Source organism: Heptranchias perlo, chromosome X (genome assembly GCF_035084215.1).
Source record: "Heptranchias perlo isolate sHepPer1 chromosome X, sHepPer1.hap1, whole genome shotgun sequence".
NCBI classification, from domain to species: domain Eukaryota; kingdom Metazoa; phylum Chordata; class Chondrichthyes; order Hexanchiformes; family Hexanchidae; genus Heptranchias; species Heptranchias perlo.
This window is the reverse complement of record NC_090370.1, coordinates 12680178-12688357: the sequence shown is the minus strand read 5'-3', so window position 1 is coordinate 12688357 and position 8180 is coordinate 12680178.

Here is an 8180-nt window from a genome sequence, read left to right as displayed (position 1 = left end):
CGTGTGCCCGCGTGCGTGCGCATGGACATCAACGAGGACAGGAGGCTTGGCTATGATGGCCTCCACAGTGGAATAACCTGCCAAAACTAACTCGCACATGAAGAATGGACACTTGGGTGAGGTACAGGAGGGCGCCAGCACCTCTGGAACTTGATCTGACAAGGAGTCAGCAAACTAAGCACAGGAGAAGAGAAAATCTTTGTAACGCTCACATTAAACATGGAGTGCTTTGTGAAAACTGCACTTTGCTGAAAGTGTGTTGGGTAGTTTATTGCAGAATAACTGGTAATTTAATATAATACAAAGAATAACACATCCTATGTAAAACAAATAGAAGTTTAATAGACTACAAGGAATAAAGAAAAGTAAATAAAGAACAATCGTTTATGGATCTTTAACATGGGGATTAAATTTTCAACATGATACTGACTGGCGTAATACTGACATTGTGGATTTGGCTGCCTGTTATAGAAACCGTCCGATTTTCATTTCCACTGATTTCAATGGTTTATTTTGTCAACTCTGTTTGAAATAGCTCTGTCTCCACAAGACATCAGTACTTCCTCTGACCGAAATGTGCCAACACAGGAAATTCTGCTGCTAAGCTGGCTTTGCCATAGAGTTTTATCTTGGCATTGATAAGTTTAGGGACAAAAAGACCCTGGCTCTATTTAAAATGACTGCAGTCAGCTTATTTGTTTATAATTAATTGCCAGTAAAACAGAAACAGGCAGCATCAAATAACTGGAATGTGGAGCCATCGGAGAAATCTGTCTAATCCTGGTGTGACCAAGAAGGGTACAAAAAGCATTTTGTAGCTAAGCCGGTTAAGGTGGAGTTACCCAAATTTGGTTAAAGACCCAACATTCTTGTGTACTTTTTTCCCCCTGCTCTTTTGTAGATGGTCCTTTGGGACCCGAGGCTCAGGAATCCTGGCCTGCCATGAAGACTAGATAGAGCATGTCATGTAAATTGTTCCTGGAGCTTTTTTAAAATTTAATTTCCTTTTTTCTCTCTCTTCATCCACTGTCTCTAATTTACCCTAATTCCTTTGCTATCATTTGCTTTGTTTCTCTATCCTTTTCTTTAATTGGTTAAGGAGATGGACTGTTGGACTCGACGTTCATGAGGTCCCAGATGCCACATTGTCATTGCTGTGCCATTATCAATTTGCATTTCCAGCAATTTGCAGCGCAAATGTGAAGGTTGAGGTAAAAAAAAATCCAATTCGCCGCGAGATGTGCCATTTCAGCAATTATTGTGCAAAACACTATGCGGCACTAGAGCCTTAACATATGCTTTACTAGCAACTGCAATCCCACTATGAGCTTGCCAGTGGCAATGTTCATTTATAGTTTCTTTTTAATTCATTCATGGGCTGTGGGCTTTATGGGCAAGGCCAGCATTTACTGCCCATCCCTAATTGCCCTTGAGAAGATGGTGGTGAGCCGCCTTCTTGAATCGCTGCAGTCTGTGTAGTAAAGGTTCTCCCACAGTGCTGCTAGGTAGGGAGTTCCAGGATTTTGACCCAGCGACGATAAAGGAACGGCGATATATTTCCAAGTCGGGATGGTGTGTGACTTGGAGGGGAACGTGCAGGTGGTGGTGTTCCCATGTGCCTGCTGCTCTTGTCCTTCTAGGTGGTAGAGGTCGCGGGCTTGGGAGATGCTGTCGAAGAAGCCTTGGCGAGTTGCTGCAGTGCATCCTGAAGATGGTACACACAGCAGCCACCGTGTGCTGGTGGTGAAGGGAGTGAATGTTTAGGGTGGTGGAAGGGGTGCCAATCAAGCGGGCTGCTTTGTCCTGGATGGTGTCGAGCTTCTTGAGTGTTGTTGGAGCTGCACTCATCCAGGCAAGTGGAGAGTATTCCATCACACTCCTGACTTGTGCCTTGTAGATGGTGGAAAGGCTTTGGGGAGTCAGGAGGTGAGTCAATCACCGCAGAATACCCAGCCTCTGATCTGCTCTTGTAGCCACATTATTTATGTGGCTGGTCCAGTTAAGTTTCTGGTCAATGGTGACCCCCAGGATGTTGATGGTGGGGGATTCGGCGATGGTAATGCCATTGAATGTCAAGGGGAGGTGGTTAGATTTGCTCTTGTTGGAGATGGTCATTGCCTGGCACTTGTCTGGCGCGAATGTTACTTGCCACTTATGAGCCCAAGCCTGGATGTTGTCCAGATCTTGCTGCATGCGGGCACAGACTGCTTCATTATCTGAGGAATTATGAATGGAGTTGAATATTGTGCAATCATCAGCGAACATCTCCACTGTTCAGTAGCCCTGTTAAGAGAACTGCACACAGTACTTGAGATGGGTCACCAGTATCTTATACACTACCAGTACAACCATTTAGATTTGTATTCATTCCCTCTACTAATACAATCTAGTGTCTTATTTGCCTTTTTTTGCTGTTTCTTTAATTGTTGCTACAGCCATCAGATTCAAATTGCTGCTCAGGGCTCTTTGTAAAATGTATGATGAATCTAAAGGTCCAGTGAAATAATTTTCTTCAGTTGTTACTGCTTCACTCCATAGTGCCAAGGCAGCCTTCTCATAATTCTCCTTATCGTCTAGCTGATGAAGAGTCCATTACCCTGACGCCAACCACCCTTCCCGACAATCCATTTCAGCTGCTAATCACCCTCTTATGAAAGACTTATGATGTCTGTCCCAACCTTGTCTTTCAGAACCCTGAACCTGTACCCTGTTGTCCTGCTGTCTAGGTGTATCTGAAAGTATTGGTTGCCATTTTTTGGCCATCTTGTGCTGAACAAGGCATTTCAACTGGACCAATAGCTACTATGACTACTTCATTATAAACATGTATAGACATTTGTTACTGTAGCTAGAGATTTATTTTATGCACTGCTGAGACACAACTCTGAGAACTTATTAAACTCTCTCTAGCATGGCACGATCTACCAGCAATCCAGATGATCAGCACATAGCACCAATAGGAACAGGAGTAGTGTGCAGACAGAGAGGTGTTACCTAAAAGGCCACCGAATATACAAACCGCCAAAAAAAAGAGAGGCAGTCGGGGAACACTTCAGCAGTCAAGGACATTCAGCCACCGACCTTCGGGTAAGCATACTCCAAGGCGGCCTTCGAGACACACGACAACGCAAAATCGTCGAGCAGAAATTGATAGCCAAGTTCCGCGCCCATGAGGACGGCCTCAACCGGGATCTTGGGTTCATGTCACGCTACACGTAACCCCTCAAGCGAACAAATGTTATCTGTTTTTAATATAATGGGTCATTTGCTATCTTTTCTATGTTTTTGCCTTTTTTTTTGGTGGTTTGTATATTCGGTGGGCCTGTAGGTAACACCTCTCTGTCTGCACACTGTGATTGCCTTGGCAACGGGCAGTTGGAAAGACTTTCTGTAATCACCAGGTATTGTTCTGTGATTTATAAATGCGAAGGGTTCGAGGATTTCATTTCCACAACATTCACCTGAGGAAGGAGGAAGCCTCCGAAAGCTTGTGAATTTCAAATAAAATTGTTGGACTATAACTTGGTGTTGTAAAATTGTTTCCAGACATAGTGACAGCCCTGAGCTTCTGCTGTCATGTGCTTTCTAATGATGTGTAAAGTAGTATTACTAGAGACTTGAGGGCAGATTCCATTGATCTAATTAAGGAGTCATGTTTCCCTTTGATTCTCTTGCTATCTGAATTAGCTCAGGCTCCTCGATTAGAAATTAACAATGAGGACCAGCGTTCCCTATGGTACCATTCTCTGCTGTGCTCATAACAGAGAGCAGCAGCATGTCTCCCCAAAGTCATAGAATGGTGAGGTTTTTCTCCAGGGAATGGGTGGAGATAATGAAATGAAGGATAACTTCGAGCCTTCAGAAAACATTTTGCTGTTGCATAGATGGGGAGAGTAGTAAGTTCAGCATTCTTCCAAATTCACTGCTAAACTGAGTGCTTGAGTGAAATACATTTTAATATTGTTCTCATACTCAGTATCCAGCAGTATCACACATGATTTTTGTAAGCCTTCCCTGCAGCATTCCTGCAATTTTTTTCAGTTCTATGCTGTAACTTTATCAGAAATGCTTCAGAAGCTGCTGCCTTTTCTGGTTTGTGATGATCTGATCACATCTGGTTACCACAGTACTTGCCAGAAGATGCAGTTTGATCCAACCAGGAGGAGTTGCTCTAGTTTTGTTCATGCACTTTACAAACTACAGTGCCGCTAAAATACACATTGGGCCAAAGCTCGGCAGAATGGTCACTTTCAATTTGGATTCAGGAACCCAATGCAAATTGATCAAATTTGCAGATGATACTAAGCTAGGAAGGATAGTGAAATCATAGGCGGCAGCTCAGAAATGAGTTGGACGAAATAAGTGGACAGAGCAATGGCAGATGAAATTTAATGAGGAAAAATGTAATGTACACGTGCATTCCATGAATGGTGTTGAAATAACTAAGGATGAAATTGAAAGAGATCTGGACTCTTAGACTCAACGCTCAATATCTCCAACCCATGCAGAGCAGCAATCAACAAAGCCAATAGAATGTTGAACTACAGCGCCAGAACGGTAGAATACGGGTCAGAAGTTGTGATCAAATTGTATAGAGCGTGGGTCACACTGCACCTCGAATGTTCACTGAGACACTGAAGACTGTGCAGAGAAGAACCACAAGACCTGATTCCTAGGGGTAAGAGTTTCCGTTTTGGGTGCAATCGGAAAATTGCGCCCAAAATGTGCTTAAAATTACACTGATTAGGTTACGCTTCAAGTTTCTGCTAAAATTCATTTGCATAATCACAAACGTAAAATCTTCAATGAACCAGTTTCTTTTTTTTTCATTCCATTAAAAAGTATTCCTTAATGTATTTGAGAGTGGTAACCTGGTGCAGTTTTATTAATACAGCTTAAAATGGGCTTATCAGCAAAAATAAGCATTTTTAATAAGTGTCCAGTCCTTCACCTGTGAGTGACCTGGTTTAAAATCACAGAAGATGACTTAAAAAACCATACCAAACCAATTCATAGTTTCATTGGTGTACACTGGTCAGTTCTTAGTAAATTAAATATTTTTTTGATATGAGAAAACGTTTAAAAGTGCCGACTCCTGCCTGTGCGCCTAAGAAAATAAGCGCAATTTGAACAACCTTCCCAAACCAGCGCAATCGGTGCAACTCGCAATGTCGACCAGGGTTGTGGCCAGTCTTGTGGGCAGGGCCTGATCTGGGAGGATTGAATCTTAAACCAGCATACGAGATCGTGTGAAACACGAACCTAAGTGGTTTTGGGCGTAACGTTGATCTTTTGCGCTGATTCGGCTGATTCCACTGGAATTCCGCTGGAATCTTGGCGCAAAACTAGTGGAAACTTTCCCCCCTGATGTTTAGAGGTCTGAGTTACAAGAAAAGACTGGAGGAACTTGGGCTTTTCAGCCTAGAAAGGAGATGATTTTATAGAAGTATATAAGATAGTTTGCATTATGGAAAAATTAAATTTGAAAAATTCTTTAAATTGTGAGAGTAGGACAAGAGAGCCATAGGTTCAAACTAGTAAAAGACAAATTTAGGACTGATACCAGGACGTTCTTCATGCTTTTTCAATGGTCATTGTTTTGATGAAATTGTGGAAATAATGCATGTGTCAATCAGATCCTTTACTCAAGGTTGTGTTAAGAATTCTCCAGCAGCATCATACAGGGCCCACAGCTGCCAACATTAGGTAAATCCCAGCTCTGAGATTTCCAATCAGAAGTCAATTACATTACCAAACTTTGCCTCGATCCAAAAGCATAAATATGTTTACAAGCAGCAACTGAAGGCAGTTCCAAGATCATTTATGGAATTAATCCCTTGTGTTAAGAGAAAGATATGACAAAAGGCTGAAGAAACTGGAGCTTTTCTGCCTTTTAAATGAGGTAACTGAGAAGGGACCTTGAGGAGGTATAGAAGACTGTAAACAATATGCAAAGGTAGATTTAGTTTGAAGTAGTTAAACCCAGAGTAGGACAAGGGGATACAGGTTCAAACTAGTAAAAAGCAGTTAGAACAGTTGTCAGAAAGTTCTTTACAGAGTGATCAATGCAGGTAGTTTGGTGAAGGTGAAACCACTGGACAATTGTATGTTGGGGGGATGGGGGAGGAGGGTGTTGTAGGGTCTTTTTGGAAGATGAGCAAAGCTGTGTTGAATGGCATTTGTCACCTGTGAAACTGTAGCTATCACAGTGTCCAGGGATAGCCCATACCTACTTTTATTCACTGTCTTTCTTTGACTATTTCAAATATATCCAACAGAGTAATGAACACACTCATTTGGTAAGCTCCTGGCTGAGCTACAGCTGGGGAAAGAAGACTATGAGTGATGTTTTCTGAAAGTTGTACCGACAACAGCTGTCCTCTTACTGCTGACTCAATTGCTTCAGTGACTCAATCTATGCAGTTATTGTTACTGAGACACAGCACTTGATTATGGACAGAAGCAGTTTTAGCAAATCACCTTGCAGAAATCACTGGGCAGAATGGGTATTGGTTCCAATGTCAAATCCTTTTTTGGTGGCCTTTTCCACCCGCTACTATGCAATTTTATACTTCACAATTGCTAAGATTTTTAATCTAATAAGGAAAAAGTGACTTTGGATTTTCAATAGACCAGTCAGTCACTTCCCCAAAAGCTATCTCGTGCTCAAATCCAAACTCCACCCATTCAGACACACTGTACCCGATACAACACACAACCCTTTCAGACACTCCCTCCTGCTGCAACCCTCAGTTCACGCTGCCACTCCTCCTCACCCCTATCCAACCGGTCATTTATCTGCCACCATTCGAACGAACACTCTTAGCCTCAGCTAATGCTGGCACTGTGTTTCCTCCCTCACCCCAAAGTGCTGCTCCCAGCTTCTCTCTTGTCAATGGTATCCATTTCCCATTTCCTCTTTGCTATGAATTTCCTCCTTCCTATTCCCCCTTCCATATACTTCTTTCCTCTCTCCTTCATTGCCATCCATTTTTCCCTTCTCTCAGCAGGCCTACCTGAAATACGCTTTAACGAGATGTGAACAGCTGATTAAAGCTGCTTGAACTGCCCGAAATAGTCGGGGCGCTTAATACATTAAAAGTGGTGTCTTTGTAATTGACTCCTATGGTACTGGCAAATGGTTAGCACCATTTGCCCGATATAGGTGGATGTCCATGATAAGCATAGATGGTGTAAGTGGTGGGGACTGTACTGCTGGTAATGAAAGTCAGTCTAGCTGTAGCATACTGTAGGTTCGAACTCCCACCTACAGCTGGCCTCTTGCGCATCTCTGATTGTCATCGCTCCACCAATGGCGGCTGTGCCATAAGCTGTCCAGGCCCCAAGCTCTGGAATTCCCTCCCTAAACCTCGCCGCCTCTCTCTCCTTAAAACCTACTCTTTCACCAAGCTTTTGGTCACCTGTCCTAATATCTCACGTAGCTCGGTGTCAAATTTTGACTGATAATCGCTCTTGTGAAGCGCCTTGGGACGTTTATACAATGTTAAAGGTGCTGTATAAATGCAAGTTGTTGTTGTATATAGCAGCCAGGAGCATTTCTATTCATGGCAGGACCCTCTAAGGAGTGATAATAAGGGGAGAGGGGCCTGGTTTGTGCTGAGAGATGATAGTGTGATACAATGAGCCACTTCTAATCATTAAAAATCACAAGTAGTGGGAGTATATAGGTGAGGGTCTGCCTTCTCCAATATCACTATGTGAGCAGGTAGTGATAACAATCCTGTGAAAAATCAAACCCTTCTGTACATTACAGAAAAGTCACAATGCTTTTGGTTTCCTCTCATCCACATTTTTTTGCCTTTCTCCCTTTTTGTTTTGTGTTACTGCTCCTCTTTTACATAAATGATGGAGCAGGATTAAAAACCAAACCACCAAAGCATTGAGTAGAGACCTACAATCAATTTCTAACTTTCCACCTGCCTTTCTAAAACCCTAATTGTTAGCAAATAAAATGAGTGGTTACCAAATGATTTTTGTAGGTTAGACTGAGTATTGCCCAGTGTTCAAAGAACTCAGAAATAGATGCCAATATAACACTAAATGTCATATAGCATGGTTGTGCATCACAGATTCTCACAAGCGTGTGCGTGGGTGTGTATATAGTCACACCTCCATCTACTGCCCTTATATAGAAAACACATTGAAATAGATGCACTTTA